The following is a 17,179-nucleotide window of genomic DNA, read 5'->3' on the forward strand; positions in this document are numbered from 1 at the left end:
GAGTTTCTTGGAGAAGGCTGAGCTGGTCAGGGCCAGGAGGACAGACACAAAACATGCAGTCACAGGCTGCTAATCTCATTTCCATTTTCAGGACTCCGGAACAAACCCTTTCAAATGTTGAAGGTACCAAGCCTCTGCCCCCAGCACTGTCCTCTTTCCAAGATGTAACTGATGCCGTGGTAGCCTCGAAATGATACCCCTTGCACATACCTGCCTCTGCCTCTGCTTATACTGTGTCCTCCGGAAGTGCCTCTCAGCCCCTCCCCCGTGTCTAAATCCTCCCCTCTGTACTGGAGCTAACTCTGAATCTCCCAGCAACACACACCACATGAGCTTCCGTTCCCGTCACTTGGGTGACCAAGTGCTCCAGTGTGCCCAAGAGTGAAGCTTCCTGGTGTAGGGCACTTCGATGACTGCACAAGAAAGGACTGCCACCGACCAGCTTAGAGCAATGCCCGTATGAACTTACACCCAAATGGCTGGGTAGCTCCAAGTCTCCAAGGCTGAAAATCAAGTGTTGACCAGGCAGAGTCATCAGCTGGAGGTTCTGGGTAAAAGTCTGTTTCCAAGCTCATTCAAGTTGTTGGCAGATTTCAGTTTCTTCCAGTGTACGGGCTGAAATCCTCATTTCCTTGTCAGCTGGAGGCCACTCAGCTCCTAGCAGCTGACACCCCTATTCCTTGCCATGTGCTCTCCATCTCTAAAGCCTTGTTGAATCGCCCTGGGCTTCAGATCTCTCTGACTTCTGTCTCTGGCCTCTAAACCCAGATTTAAAAGGGCTCCTCTGATAAGGTCAGGCCCACCCATCTCATCTCTGTATCTTTTTTTTTTTTTAAAGATTTTATTTATTTGACAGAAAGAGATCACAAGTAGGCAGAGAGGCAAGCAGAGAGAGAGAGAGAGAGAGAGAGAGAGAGAGAGAGGAGGAAGCAGGCTCCCTGCCCAGCAGAAAGCCCCATGTGGGACTCGATCCTAGGACCCTGAGATCATGACCTGAGCTGAAGGCAGAGGCTTAACCCACTGAGCCACCCAGGCAGCTCTAATCGCTGTATCTTAAAGTCAACTCATTTGCACTTGGAAAATCCCTTCACGGCAACACCTACATTTAATGTTTTATTGAATAATTGGGTGAGTTTGTGTGTACAGCAGGGCCCAGGAATTGGGAAGTCATCCTAGAATTCTGCCTACCACATCTGGGATGAAGGCTCATGGTGCTAAAACCAGGACCATCCCAGGCAAACTGGGACCGCTGGTCACGCTGTTAGCATGATTGGTTATTAGCAGAATTGGCTATTCATCTCTCTCCTGACCCCAGCCCACAGTTGTGCCCTTCCCGGGTTCTCGCCCTTCACGGGTTCTTGGTAAGGTCCTCTGTATCCAGATGACAAGATGGCTAATGCTTTTCTGTGCGCATTGGGGCCGTGTCAATCACAGAGGGGCTGAGACCATGGGCACCAAGCCACACAAAGCTGGGTTTCAGTTTTGTTACCAGTGTTGTGATCTTTGCCTAGACATCTAGATTCTGGGAGCCTCATATATTTTTCTTCTGTAAAGTGGGAAGATTAACAATATGCAGCTAACACTGTGGGTAGGAAGAGTAAATGAGGTTACATGCATTAGGCATTGAACTCCAGGCCTGGTGTATGGTTAAGCACCCAGTGATGCCAGATGCTATTATTATTATCAATGATTATCATCACTATGCCAGAGCCAGCTGAGTGCAGTGTATAGGTAAGGCTCAAAGCAAAGGGCTGTCTTTCCATCCATTCGTAGTCCCTCGGCATGTATAAGCATGGAAGGGTTTTCCAGCAGTGGTGTCCCGGCCATCCTCAGTAACTGAGCTCTACTCTGAAAATTCCTTGGGTAATTTAGGGCAAGAAACACATCTTCCTTCAATTTACAATTTTTGGGTGGTACGGCAGTACAGATGTTAAATATTTTCTGTGACTAATATTAATATTAGTCATTAATATGACTCCAGAGGGTGGGGGGTGTGGGCCGGTAATTCTGAATCCTTTGAACATCTTAGCAGCCTCTCTGGATGAAAAGTGCATGTTGAATGTGGCATTTTATGAAATTAAAAAAAAAAAATCTGCTGAAACAGCTGTGGGGTCCCTGCACACCAGAGGGATGTCTTAGAGCCGTCACTGTACCTTGGGGCACAGGGCCTATTTGGAAAACATCTGGAAACGGCCCATCCAACTTCATGAACACGGCAAATCAAGTATGAAGTTGTTTATTAAGGAATTCCTCAGTTTCAGGGCATTTCATTGTAAAACAAAACAAAACAAAACAAAAACCAAAAAACAAAAACAAAAACAAAACCCCTGCAAACTGGTGCCACAAGAAGTATGGTATTGTTTGATTTAAAATAATTCCAACTTTAAATGCTTCCTTGCAAGACAACACACAGACACAAACAAAAGGCGGACAAACGTCCCCTTCTCGTCCTCCTCCTCCTAAAGTACATAGCTCGGGCTTTAAAGGGGGACTTACAGCCTTTGTCCCGGATCCTGCAGGCCAGGTGGTCACACAATCAGCAAGCCAGTAACAATTGGAGACATTACAATTTTCTACTTCGCTGCCGTAAACAAACATTGAGCAACGGGGCAGAGAATGCCTGGGACAGCCGCAACGTGAATCGTGAGGGAAGACAAACAGAACTGTGCCCCAAGACTTAGACCGGGCCTCAGGCAGTTAAAAAAAAAAAAAAAAAAAAAGAATCTTCCTCCCTTCCTCCTCCTCCGTCCCTCAACAGGAATGTTCCAATGAAGGCTCTCCTAATACCTAAGCTTAGTCAAGCTTAGCGAGCTGTAACAGGCCCAAACAGGGGCCAGGGTGACCTCCACAACCAATCGCTTTGTAATTGTTGGGGACACGGCGATTTCCCTCGCTCCTTGCCCCTCCAGCGCTGCCTGTAGATAATACTTAAAGGAGTTGAAGTTGAGGGGAAGTTTTCTTTAATTGCCTTTTCAGTTCTGTTTATTTATGTGGATTCTAGTTCCCATCACGAGTGTTATTTTTTGAAATAGTCTGAAATCTGTAGGCTGTTCTGTCCTTTTCCACGTCACTTGAACGAGAGTCCCATCCCAAAATGACTTTGATGTAATTTCTAGTAACCTTGTCTGGTGGTTGTACAAGTCCAGCTGTCCGTGGGCCGCAAAGGACGTTAGAGGTCCCTTGAGGCCAGCAGTTCTTTCTCACAGGGCCAGTGATGGGCACCAGCCTGGGGGGTCTTGGATGTACCAAACCGGAATCTGGGGGCTGGCCCAGAAAGGGTGCGCAAAGGGCGCCCCTGTTCCTTGTCCCAGCCCGGTGAATCTGGTGTGGCCCATGGCAGGATGTGCACCTGGGAGCCACAGGAGAGCGAAACCTACTCCCCACCCCGGTGTCCTCTATTTGTAGATGTGAAAACCTAGTTCCAGAAAGAGGTCATGATCTAAGGTCATCTGATTAAGTTAGTGGTAGGGGTGTCCTGACTCAGTCCAAGATTGTTTCTGGGGCCTGTCTGTCCCCTGGAAAAGTGTCTTGAGGGCTCGCCAGACACTAGGACATTTCCTCAGCAGCTGTGTGCGTGGCCGTTCGGACTCTAGAGCACAGCAAGGGCCCCAGAGTGACGGGGACTGCTGGCACACTTTGAATTTACAGGGAAGTTGCTTCCTCTGGCGACCATATTCACGTCATCAAATTCTCCCTTGGAAGAAACCCAGCTCCTTGCCTGGCTTGCTCCATGTGGCTTCTTCGGGTCATTTCTCTTGCCTGCTGTTGTTTGTCTGAGCCTAGTGGTTAGAGCTCAATGTGAGAGTCACGGTAGCAACGGTATCATTGCTGGCGAACTCTCTCTCTCTCCTTCTAAAGAGGAGAAAGCAGTGATTCCCCTGAGCCACTGATCAATCCCTAGTGTGTTTGTACTCCCCGGGGACTTCAGGACTGCCCGCAGAGCTAGCTGGGGGGCTGGGTGCCCACCCTACCACTGTGCATAAGAACCGAGATTTTTGGTCCCAGTCTGGCACCTGCTGGGCAGTCAGGCAGGGCGGCTATGTTCCCTAGAGGGGCACCTCCTTCTCAAATGAAAATCACAGCAGCGTTGGAATCAGTGTGCCATCTCTCTTCGGTTTGTCACCGTGGCCCATAGTGGCCCGGGCTGCGGAGAGCAGCTTTCACCTTCGAAATTCACCTGAAATAGTTGCGTCATAATTTAGAAGACCAATGATCTGATTTAGCGCTGTGTCTTCTCTTCTTCATCTTCTCGGGACTTCTCTTCATCCTTTTCTCCTTTCTTCCTCTCAGTCTTTTTCGTGTCCTCCCTTCATCCTCCTGTGCCGTGGCTTCCCTCTCCCTCTTTCCCACTCAGCATCCTCACCACCATCCCTCATGGAAGTGGTCATCGTCTAAGCACCACAATTCTGTAACCTAGAGAGGTAAGCCTACATTCAGTGCCTTGCTGAGCCATACTGCACAATGAGGGCAGGAGTAAAACAACAACAACAACAACAACAACAACAACAACAACAACAACCACCAGAGGAGAGACATCCTGTCTTTATTTAAAAATTTGATATTTTCTGTATCACGAATGTTTTGCATTATGTTTTAGTTTTAAAGATATTGCATTGAGGGCTGTGTGGCTGGCTCAGTTGGAAGATCTCGGGGTTAAGTTCGAGCCCCATATTGGGTATAGAGATTACTTTAAAAAGTAGACTTAAAAAATATTGCCTTAAAATATTTATCCCGAGTCCTGAGTTTTTTGATGTCCCCTTCAGTTTTGCACGCTGGTCTCAGCTTTGTCTCAGCCCCTCCCACCTCTCCCAGTATAATTTAACTGGTGAATAAGTCCTAAGTCCTGGTAATTCCACTTTGTAACTTCCTCTGAAGGTCTCTCTCCATCTGTCTCTCTGTTCCTGTCTCTCTCTCTCTCGAGATTTTACTTATTTATTTGAAAGAGAACGAGAGAGAGAGAGAAAGGGGACGGGCACAGATGGGGGAGGAGCAGAGCATGAGGGAGAAGCAGACTCCCCGCTGAGCTGGGAACCAGTGTGGACTCATGACCTGAGCCAAAGACACATGCTTCACCTAGTGAGCCACCCAGATGTCCTGTCCTTGTCTTTTTATTTCTGCCCTGTCTTTCCATCTCTGTCTTTCTGTCTCACTCTGTCTCTCTCTGACTCTTTGTCTCTTTATGTCTCTGTCTCTCAGTTCCACTGCTACCGCTTCACATGAGGCCACCGTCATGGCTAGTCAGGACTACAGCAACAGCCCCACACCTGTCTTCCTGACGCATCCTTCCTTGATCCCTATTGGTCCTTTTTCTCCAGTGATTCCAGGATGATGTTCTCATAAAGCCCCCATTTGACGTCTTCTGGTATCTGCCCACTGCCAGCCACATTGCACTCACATGTGAGCTCGACACTGGGAATCCTCCCATGTTTTGCTGTAGCCCTCTCTTCCTCTTTTCCTTCTGCCACTTCTTAATACATAAAATAGTTGCTTCCCTTTTGGTTAGGGAGTATGGGACATAGGAAATCTAACAGTAGATCTCTTGAATGAAGAGGTATTCGTGGAAAAGCAGATTAATGGTCAGATAAGTTTGGAGCTGGTTTTCTGTTTCCCCTTCTTGACAATTCGATGTGATTATTAGCATATGAAACCCTCTGAGAAGACTAGATAAAGGAACTCTTTGCCTGTAATCTGGCATTTCCCCCAAATTCGCTCATGGAGCCTCTTTTTAGCATTCAGAATTAACCTTGTAGATGAGATGTTTTGCAGAACAGTTTGAAAAACCGAATTGTTCTAAGAGTGAAAAAATTGCGGACGGTCAATCTAAAAACCAGTGTTCTAGGGTTGCCACTCATGTCCCTTCATTTATTCCATTGCTCATGTTTCATGCGATCAGTTCAGAGCAAGTCAAAATGAATACGACATTAAGTTTCTGTCCCCAGGATATTCCCTGGGAAGATTATCAAAGCAATATGATAAGGGAGGTGGTAGTGGTAGGAACAAATGCTGCTGGGGAGTCAGAAAGACCTTTGAAAACCAAAGCTATCTGAACTAGGTCTTGAAAGAATAAGAAATTGTAGATGGAGAAGGTAAAGAGATACTTTCGTAAGAAGGGGACTGGAGTTTATAAAGAGCACAAAAGAATATCTTGTATCCAGGAAATGGTGAATATAGAGCATGTGATGGCATGGGGTTGGACATGGGGGAGAGAAGTCTTGGATAAGATGAGTCCCATGTTTCACAGTCAAGAGGGCACTGTGTGAATGGTTCCCCCTTTCATTGTGCAGTGTACAACCTGCACACCTGGCAATGGTGGCCCTCAAATGTTAGTGAGTTAAGCAAGGTCACTTCCTAGAGGGATGTTAGTGTTGAGACTTGAGACTTTAGGCAGCTATGGCCGATGCAGGTAACATTGCTTTTCAGCTAACCTCTTTAAACCTACACAATATATGGATAATTGTTTATTTTTAAAAAGTTCAAATGAAATAGAAATTAAGAGTTAAAAGACCAAGACCCACCTTTTTTTTTTTTAAAAAAGATTTTATTTATTTATTTGACAGAGAGATAGAGAGAGACCACAAGTAGGCAGAGTGGCAGGCAGAGGGAGAGGGAGATGCAGGCTCCCCACTGAGCAGGGAGCCCTATGCTGTGCTTGATGCCAGGACCCTGGGATCATGACCTGAGCCAAATGCAGACGCTTAACTGACTGAGCCACCCAGGCGCCCCACCCCACCCTTTCTTTTACCCTTACCCTAATCATAATCTGACCCTCCTTGCCCTGCTCCCAGATGACACCTCTGTCAGTGGTTTCTGTGTATCCTTCTAGAATGTGCATGCATACACGGGTACACTTATGACTATACTAGCTAGTAGGTTTCCTACTTGGGTGGGATCATGGCCTGCGTTTGGTTCTGCAACTGGCTCCTGTCACCTTGTGATGGGTATGAGAGCTTCCAATCTCAGGACAAGTGGCAGTTGATCTCGTTCTTTCTCACAACTACTGTCCCTGATATTGTGGCCTCTGTTTTGGGGTTTTGTGAATGGGCACAGCCTTCAGGGGCCATTTGTACTGATTATTTCATGTTCCTCCTGCTCACAGACCTGGTAAATGGAATAAGATAGTAACAACAGTGGTTCTGAGTCCTTACCATCAGTGTCACTGGGCAACATTTGGAGACCTTATTCTGTGGAATAAGACCCCCCCTTACCTGCCATACAGTTGACTCTCGAACAACACAGGTTTGTACTGTGTGGATCCACTTATACACAGGGTTGTTGTTGTTTTTTTTAATATATATAAATACAATACAGTATTAAAAATACCTTCTCCTCCTCATGATTTTCTTTTCTTCTTTTTTAAAAATATTTATTTATTTATTTATTTAAGGGGGGGGAGGGAGAGAGATCATGAACACAAGCAGGGGGAGCGGGAGAAACAGGCTCCCTGCTGAGCAGGGAGCTCGATGTGGGACTTGATCCCAGGACCCTGGGATCATGACCTGAGCTGAAGGCAGACGGTCAACAGACTGAGCCACCCAGGCGCCCCTCCTCAAGACTTTCTTAACATTTTCCTTCCTCTGGCTTACTTTGTGGTAAGAATGCGGTATCTAATACATATAACCTGCAAAATGTGTATCCGTCGAGTCCTTCTGTTACGGGTTGGCTCCCAGGCAGCAGCAGGCTATTCGAAGTTGTGTTCTGGGGGGTGGGGTGGGATCAGAAGTTACATGTGGATTTTTGACGCAGCAGGTGGTCGGTGCCCCTAACCGCTGAACCACTCAAGGGTCAACTGTATTTCCTTCACACCGCTTCCACCCCCTGGAATACTATTTATTTATTTCTGTTTACTGTCTCTCTTGCTCTCTCTCTCTCAGAACTCCACATGGGCCGGGGCTCTGTGACCGAATCCCACGTGCTAGAACAATGGCCGGCACACAGGAGCTACTTGGGAAATGTTGGCTGGGTGACTAGGGGCACAGAGGGAACGACTCTCGTAGTCTGGCTGCTGTCACGGAATACCACAGGCTGCGTGGCTTATAAACAACGGAAATGTATTTCTCATGGTTCTGGGCTGGAAGTCCAAGAGGTGGCGTGGGTAAGGGCTTGCTTCTGGGTTTATGGAAGGCCATCTTCTCATTGCGTCTTCGGAAGGCAGAAGTGGTGAGAGAGCTCTGGCGGGCAGAGGGGGGTCCCTTTTATTAAAAGCACTAATCCCATTCATGATCTCATTGCCTCCCAAAGGTCCCACCTCCTGCTACCATGACATTGGGGGTTAGGGATTCAACATACGAATTTTAGTATTCCAGTACACATGGAGACCATTGCAGTGACTGAGGAAGCTCTTTTCATTTTGTGCTATGGGTCTCCAGGGAGATGAAAAAGTTGACACCGATCAGTGACCCAGCCCCTTGAAGGTACAGATCAGGCCAGGGTGTGGTGACAAACAGAGATTGAGGACAGTCTCAGGAGTCTTGGCACCAGGGCACAAAGACCTTATCCAAACAACCCCGGGGAATTTAAACAATTCTTTTCATCATTCACTGAATTTCTTTCCAAAACCTTCAAATGCAGAGGAGGAACCAAAGTAGGGAGATTGTTTATGATCTCTGGTCTCTTTTTTCTAACCTTGAAGCTCAGTGAACAAAAACAATGGCGCTCACCCCAAAAGAATGTCGAAAGTTGCATGTTATTTTACCTAAGTTCATCGGGCTGTTTAAAACGGGAGGAGGAAATATATCACGGAGTGGCATTAACGAGCACTGGTTTTCTGAGAGTGTGGCCAAGTTCAGAGGGTGTTTGACACGCATGGTTTGCCACCCTCTTCTCAGGACCAGGAGAAAGAACCACAAGTATCTCATCACTTCACTAAGCCTTAGTCTCCTCATCTGAAATGGGGTGATAAGAGCGACCTTGGTGTTTGAGGGCGAAACAAGCGGGTGAGTCTGAAAGTGCTCGGTAGACGGCCAGTGTTGTACCAGGTGCATTGCTGTATCATTATGAAAGGATCTGAACTCTGCATGGTAAAGGTGGCATAGACCAATAGCAGGATAATTCACTGAGATACCCGTTTGGAATTTGTTCTTATTGTATTTCGCCCTTTCTCGTTCTAGGTAGATAGCCCTTTTGGGTTTCCTTGTATCAGGACTCCTTGGGCACAGGGTTGAACGCAGGAGTTCTTCAAGATTATTTTCTCTCCCTTTCTTTCTTGTGTTATTTTTTTTTTTAAGATTTTATTTATTTATTTGACCCAGAGAGAGACAGGGAGAGAGGGAACACAAGCAAGGGGAGTGTGAGAGGGAGAAGCAGGCTTCCCGCTGAGTGGGGAACCTGATGTGAGGCTCCATCCCAGGAGTCCGGGATCATGGCCTGAGCCGAAGGCAGACACTTAACTGACTGAGCCACCCAAGGCACTCCTCTCTCTGCCTTTCTGGCCTGGCTTTGGAAAAGATTGTGCTAACCTGGGAAGGAGGCAGCCGGAGAGGCTGGGGAGCAGGAGCAGAAGAGAGAGAATCAGGGGAGTGGAGAGAAAGTGAGCTGAAGAGGTCTTCCCAACATAGAAGAGAAGTGGCTTGAGTTCCAGGCCCTGACTCCCTTCCCTTTCAGGACCCCAGAGTGGAGGCAGAGCTGTGGTGAGCCCAGGAACCTGCATCTTCTGCAGACGCCACAGCCCAGGAGCAGGTGAGCTACTAGCCTGGAAAGACCTTGACGTGCGAGGATCTCAATAACCAGAGGCCTTTACAGCTACTGCACTGATGCACCCTGGGCCCTTCCATGTCCCCCTGAGTGGGTGCTGCTGCTGCTTCCGGGAGGACCCCCATTCATTCCTGACCGAGGTGCTGAATTTCTTCACCCACCAGGGCAGGGCGCTCCTAAGCAGAATTAGTTTATTTATAGAACAATCATGAGCATTTCTTTCCTGCCCACAGTTATGGACTAACAGCATTACCTGATCCCTATAGGTCATAATACCAAATAAATGCCTTTGGGCAAGAATGTTAGTTAGATAGCAACATCTGGAAGAGACTGAAAGAACCAGCTGACATCGGGAAATCATTGTCCTATTTTTGCCTCTGGCACCAACAAGCTCTGTGACCTTAAGTAAGTCAGTTCCCCATCTGGACCCTTGTCTATGTGTTGGTTAAATATAGGGAACTGGACTGAATTCCAGTCCATGTTACTGCAAATTTGGAATGGGTTTGGGAAGCACGAAATCGTCATGAACCCATATTCTTAACTAAGGGCCTAGTTTAGAAGATGTTCCAGTATTGCTAATTTCCATTTCAAAAGCAATTGACTTTTTGGTGAAGCAGCTTATGCAATTGCAGAACAGAGCCCACGTAAATGTGGCATTATGTCTGTTACCTGCGTAGGCAACACTTGTTCGTGCTCTTGTGGTCTCTCCTTCGGGATTTTGGTCTTCATGGTAATGTGTGCTTCCTGGGATTTTCATTAAAAAAAAAAAAGCACCTTTGGAAAAAACCCATCCTTCCATAACCAGCTCATCTTTCACTGGGGCTGGGGCAGTGTAAACATGACCGCATGAGGCTCCGTGTTTATGTTTTCTCAATGACTTCCAGATCAAATTTGCTGTGTTTACAAGATGGAGACACTTTTTCTAACCGCCAGGACTGCACATTCACAAGGGGGGGGTTGGGTGGGGGTGATGCCCCAGCTGGGATCTGCTTCCAGTTATCCTTGTCTCTGACAGTGTCTCCGTGGATGCCCCGGCAGGATGAAGGCCTCGCTCAGCAGCCAGCCGCCTGTAGACACTGGCTTTTCCTACTCAGATGGAACCAACATGCTCCCTTATTACTATTATTTTCAACTTTAAGTCTCAGATCCCGAGGTAGGATCCTGACTACAGAGGTAATCTTCCTCAATCCACGCTTGACAATTGCTTTACGTTTTCCCTATGTCTCTCTCAATCCTAGCCTCATCCAAAGCCCTTGAATCTCCTTCTGGAGTTTTGGACCAGTGGTAACCTAACTCCCAGAAGCCCCTGGGTGACCACGTGGTTGGCAGGACATCTGTTGACATATCCTTCGGTGTTCAGGAAGACTTTGACTCTTTTACCTTGGGGGGGATAATATGCAGGCGCACGCGTGCGCGCGCGCACACACACACACACACACACACACACACACATATCCCTTTAACATAAGCATTTCACAGAAACTCCCTGTGTTAGATGTTGAATGTTTGTAAGAGATAGCACTTGACCATGGAGCTGGCACCCCGACTAGCTGTCACCATGTCCTTGTACGGTTTCTGTCAGTGGGCAGTGGGGTGCACTCTCCCCCGCCTCTCGGGGTTGGGGGACGCACAGCACAGACAGGAAAGAGTGGACTGGCCTTCAAGAGCCTGATTCACGGTCAGGAGCTGATCCACCAGCAGCCCTGCCGGGTGGTATGACCTTGGCCCAGTCTAACTCTCTGAAGCCGATTTCCTGTTCTGCCCTTTGCCTCCTGGGGATAAGCCACAGTACCATGGGACATGCCAGGCATGAAAGGATATTGTACCTAATAAAATACCATGGAAGGAAGAAGTTCTGTGACCGTCAGGCTCAAGGTTCTCAGGGAGGAGGTTAAAGAGGCTCAGGGATGCCAGCCTGTTGCTAGGCAACTGGAGTTATTTGTAAAAACAAGTTAAACTTTTTTTTTTTTTTTAATTTTAATCATTAGCATCCCTGAAACTCAAGACATGAGGTGTCCGGTGTCTCTCCAGCTTTCCCCTTCACCTTTTCGTGGACTCTGCCATGACGGTGGCAATTTACTTCTCTCTCTGGGGTTCCAGCTGCCCTTGTCAACTGGGGGGTTGGGCTCGGTGGCGACTGACGAGCCTTTCAGGTCCAGAGGGCTGCAGTGTTGCTCTGTGGTTCTCCAACTGGGGTATAGGAAGCTGTGATAGGAGCGGCAAGAAAGGGAGACGCTCTAGTTATGCCTTGGCTGTAGGGTTTTTTGGAAATAAATAAGCAAATGAAAATTTTATTGCCAGGGCAAGCAGATCTAAATCAATTTTAATGACTATTCTTACCAAAGGTTTTGATTTCACCCAAAATATGTATTCTTTGATCACCCTTCCCCCTTACACAAGACCACACATACGCACACACACACACACACCCCATACATGCGTTCTTATTTCTGCTTGCCTGCCTTTGTTCCTCCTTTGTTCCTCCCTCCCTCCTTTCTTTCCTTCCGTCCTTTCTTTTCTTCCTCCTTTCTTTCTCTCTCTCTTTCTCCAGCTGTCTTATTTTATGCTATTAAAGCTTTTTTTTGAAATTGAGTAACAATATTATATTTTTAAAGGCAAAATAAAAGACTTAAATAGGAAGTAGACTGTGTTCTTTTGTATTTCCCTTACTGTAATCTTGTTCCTGCAACTCACAGGGCAAGGAGTTCTGCTGGCTTTTGATCAGATGACGCCTTGACCGGGATCCCGAGGATCCCGAGGCATTTTCGTAGGTCTAGCTCTGATGCTGATTGCTGTGTGACCTTGAAACAGTCACTTCCCCTTTCTGGACCACGGCCGCCTCATTTGGAAAATGGAGAGGTTGACCAGAGAGTCTCTAAGGTGGCTTCCGGACTTAAAGTAAGGTGTCTCTTACTTTATAAAACCTGACATCTGAAACAATAAATAAAATCTACCCTCCCCAAATAACGTTTTACTTATGAGAAAGGCCAATAAAGGTAAAACTACTTGTATTACACACATGAATTTTGAAAAATAACTGCTTCATTTTAGAAATAGTTTGATTTACATGGAACACTTCAAATTCTCTTGTACCTATAATTGATAAAATTTTGTCTAGTTGGACATTTCAGGGATGGTTCTTTATCCCTAGCAGCTGACCCTGCCACATCCATCAGAAAAATTCAGCAGAAACATCTCCGTAATGTTCAGCTGAAATCTCTAATGGGGGTGATCAAATCAGGCTTAATGTTCGCTTTGGCGAACAGTCACTTGGAGAGCATGTGTTGCTTTCTCATTATCATTTTATTTCTGCCATTAGCCACATTTAAGAATATAAATCACTACTAATATCTTTTCAGAATGAAGGTTAACCCTCTCACCTCAGAGCTGATCATCATTGCAAGTGAGGAGGGGGGCCGTTGTGGGAGGAGGAGGGGACCCAGGGCAAAGAGAGCTTGTGTGGTGTGACCTTGGGTAAGTCACTTCCCTCCCTGGGACTCAGTTTCCTTATATGTAAATGTGGGGTGCCTGCAGCTCTGACCCTGCTCTATGAGGTTTCTGTACAATAATGTCAGCAGTCACTGGGATGGTCGTGTGTGAGAAAGTTCTCCCTGCCGGCGTTTCGGATGACTGCCTCCCCTTGGTTTATTCCAGGGGGTGGGAAGCACACACACCCACTGTGTCCTTTCACTTGAGAAGGGAAATGTGGACAGCTTCAGCTCAAGTGCTTCCTGGGTAAATCGTCGCCTGGTTTTCCTATTTGGTCCTGCAGGAATAGGGACATGTCTGTTCTGGAAGCCTCAGGCAGCCTTCCTGCAAGACGCAGTGAAATTTTTTTTTTTTTTTTAAGATTTTATTTATTTGACAGAGAGAGACAGCAAGAGAAGGAACACCCACGGAGGGAATGGGAGAGGGAGAAGCAGGCTTCCCGCCGAGCATGGAGCCAGATGTGGGGCTTGATCCCAGGGTCCTGGGATGCTTAACCCACTGAGCCACCCAGGTGCCCTGGGACTTAGTGAAATCCATACTCTGCCACACCGAGGCCGGGCAAGGAGCCCACGGGGCACCGCAAGCTGCTCATGTGTAAAGCCGGGTTTTAAAGCTCGGCTCTTCAATCTCCCTGATCTCTCAGTTACCTCCCTCCTGCGGTTTCCTATTCCCTTGGCAGAGTCTTTTTTTCACGCTCTAGCCCCCCTTCAGCAGACTCTGGACCTCACCTGGGAGGATGTTTGGGGCCAGCATGTGAGGAGAAGGGCAGCCCTCCCAGGGGACCACCATGGAGGGAGGCGTGGTAGTCTTCAGACCCCTCTGAGGACAAGGTGGGTCCTTGATATGGCCAGAGGGCCCCTGGAGCAGCCTTCCCTACGTACGCCCCCACCCTGCCCTGAGGCAGGCTCTTTCCAGGGCCAATCCTGGAGCTTCTGGACTTTATTTTTGTAATAAATCCAATATTTCCATAACACTCCAGGGTGCCAAGTTGTGTATTAGGCGCTGTAGGGACACAGGGATGAAGCGGTGGGGGCCAGACCCCCAGCTGCTAACCGACAACAGAGAAGCTGGGTTCATGGTGCTCCTCAAATATTATTTTCAACATCGACTCAGCTTGTCTCAAAGATCTTTTGATAGTAATTCATTTTTTAAGTTCTGGGAAGATCTATTTAAATGTTCACATTCTTCTGCCCTGGCCCCACTCCCACCTTTGAAGTGGGAGAAAGCACCCTTCAGACCCTCCGCTCATGATTGATGGCCCTGCTCTGGCTTTGTATTCCTTGGCCTGTAGGTTTAGATCCCAGATTGTTTCAAAATGGCCAGAAGCAGTCAACATGGGGTCTCTCCAAAATCTTAGAGACAGTAGGTCCCATGCTGGTAATATCATACGACTCAAGGAATTATTTAAAAAATAATAATAGTAATAGAATTTTCTGCTCTTTGTTGGTCAAGGCTGAAGACTGTGCTTTTCGGGCAGCAAGGGATAGAATCCCAGGAAAGCCAATTTTCGAAGGAAAAGAAAGAGAATATCTTGTTTAAGCCCATGTACGATATCTCAACGGAGCGGGGCTGGGAGCCTTGTACATATACCCACCCCCAGCCCCATTCACAACCGAACTGTCTCTTAGGTGAGTGAATGGGATGCAGCATGTGATCCTCTATCTCTGACCCCATAGACTTGTAGGGAGAGTTACAGGTGTTACTGGTAGGGAAGATGAGAGGAGGTCTGTGAACAATTTTCTGTATTTCAAAGAGCTTATTGGGAATTCCACGTTTGTTTGGATATGGGTTCCAGTCTCACCAAGACACGCCCCCCCTTTTTTTTGCTTTTGGCAGTGTGGTTATACCGGGGACCACCTCATCATGCAAACCAGGACCTCTCCTCCGCCAAATGGAAATTCGATGAATCACCTGAGCTTTGACAGCAGGGAGATCTGGGGTCAAGCCCCTGCTCGTCTGCTTCCTTGCAGGATGGCTTTGATGGAGCTTCCTGAACCTCCATTTTCTTGTCTGTGAACTAAGTATAGTAATAATACCCACTTCACAGAGTTGCTGGGGTTAGTCCAAAATAAGCCCTCAATTGAAGTTAGCTATTACCATTAGTAGCTTTGATTAATGAAAAATGGGAAACTGATTCATTTAACAAAAATAGCACATGGGGCGCCTGGTGGGCTCAGTCAGTAGAGGGCGCCACTCTTGATCTCAGGCTCACGAGTTCAAGCCCCACGTTGGATGTAGAGATTACATAAAAAATACAATCTTAAAAAAAAGAAAAGTATCCCATAGGTGGGCAAAAATCTCACAAAGCTGATAGCTTGGAGATGGGTTGATTCTTTACACCAGGTGACAGCGATGTTTTGATTTTCTGTGTGACAGTGGAGGGGACCTATGTGAATGATTAAAATTTAATTGAAACACTTTCATTTCATTCCCTTGGGCTGACTATGCATGTCCTCTGGTGTCGTAAAACAAGCTCAGGACCATGGTGCAGGCTGCGTGCCCCGTGGTGACCTCTTTCCAAGCCACCTCTGTGTCCTCTAGATGGAAAGCTGTTGATTGAAAAGGGCAGAACAATTCCCTCTGTCAGGATGGCTGCAGATCACATTCAATCAGGACAGCATTCTATTGATTCAAAAGACACACATACGCTTACACACACACACACACACACACACACACACACACACACACTTCCCAGCCGGTGACACCGGTGACCTGGGCAGAATGGGGGAGATCATCAGAGGCCAGTGTACCTGGGAAGAAGGTTCCAAGCACACCACCACCCAGTGGTGGGTGGAAGTAAGGAGGGCAAATGAAGCCCCTTTTAGGATATTGCTTAATTCTCAATAACCTCACGGCTACTCTTTGTTCTTGGAGGTCTTTCTCAGCAAATATGTGGAGACTCATGGTTTTTCTTCTTGTAAAAAACTACCGTGAACCTAAAAGTGCTCAAAAAATAAAGACTATAAAAAATACGTGCGTGCCTGTGTGTGTGTATGGTGTGTGTGCATGCTGAAAGTAGTGCCAGGAAAAGTAAAATCTGGTTCCCAACTTTTCTTCGTGCCAATATGTTACGTGACTTGAAGGCTAGAGCCTCGGATTTCCCTATTTATGGAGGCTGTGTGGAAATTTCCTGAGGAATGCCAGCCTTCCTCCCCTCTGTCCGGACACACGTGTTCCCTCGGCTCCCCTTGCAGTAGATGCTCTAGAAGCTCTCTTTTAGACCTTCTTTTTCACCATGCAAGGACATTGCCATGAACAACAAGGCCTTTCTTTCTGCAGCTGAAGACCTCAGCTTTATGACAAATGGGATAAATTCATTCTCTCCTCTAGAAGACACTTGAAACGTAGTCGTTCATTGAAAGGGCTGGGGGAAACGCACTGTTGAAATCCATTTAGTTTTAGTCCTGACTAAAATGAAAGAAATGGAGATTAACAATTCAAAAATGGAGCCGGTTAATTAAAATGAACTCCAATTATACAACGTGCCAGGCAGCTCACAGGGAATAATTTCTCTTCTGCTTGATTATGATGATGAAAACGTATCTTTTACTGGGATAAAATGAAGTCCTTCTTACCAGAGAGGAAAACTGTTTCCCAAGACTGGCCTCAGAAGTGTTTGTTTTTCTAGAAATAACAATAACAGAGCCTCTCAAGTGACACATTAAAGAAAGTTGCTCTCTAGACCTAACTCTGTATTAGTGTGGGTTTGAATATGGGGGACATTTTCTCACACAGAAATCTAAATTTAGTAAGCCAAATGCATTTAGATTTCTAAATGGGAACTTCCAGAGTTGTAAATACCTGAACAGGGACACAATTTCTAAATAATTCTGATTTCCTGAAGACATACTCAAAACAGTCTGTGTCTGTGTCATGTGATTTACTGGATATGGTGGTTAGCATGCTCTCGAATTCCCCTCTTCCCAAAGGAGAAGGGCTAGTGCTACACAGTCATGTAGATATGACGTCATTACAAAGCGAGATGTCACTGTTTAAG

At 46.8% G+C, this 17,179-nt stretch overlaps 1 long non-coding RNA gene across 7 annotated transcripts; it reads left to right on the forward strand.

Moving 5' to 3' along the window:
• The first annotated feature begins 346 nt into the window (after positions 1-346).
• Positions 347-16,140, forward strand: LOC116586953. Of its 7 annotated transcripts, XR_004284232.1 has the most exons (8): positions 347-551; positions 9,601-9,675; positions 9,957-10,095; positions 10,706-10,843; positions 12,387-12,588; positions 13,050-13,164; positions 13,880-14,009; positions 15,016-16,140. It is a non-coding gene; the product is annotated as an uncharacterized LOC116586953 (long non-coding RNA). The 7 variants fall into 7 exon arrangements; XR_004284224.1 differs by having other exon boundaries at positions 12,387-13,164; XR_004284236.1 differs by lacking the exon at positions 13,050-13,164.
• The last annotated feature ends 1,039 nt before the right edge of the window (positions 16,141-17,179 follow it).

The sequence above is a fragment of the Mustela erminea genome, chromosome 1 (assembly GCF_009829155.1).
Source record: "Mustela erminea isolate mMusErm1 chromosome 1, mMusErm1.Pri, whole genome shotgun sequence".
NCBI classification, from domain to species: Eukaryota; Metazoa; Chordata; class Mammalia; order Carnivora; family Mustelidae; genus Mustela; species Mustela erminea.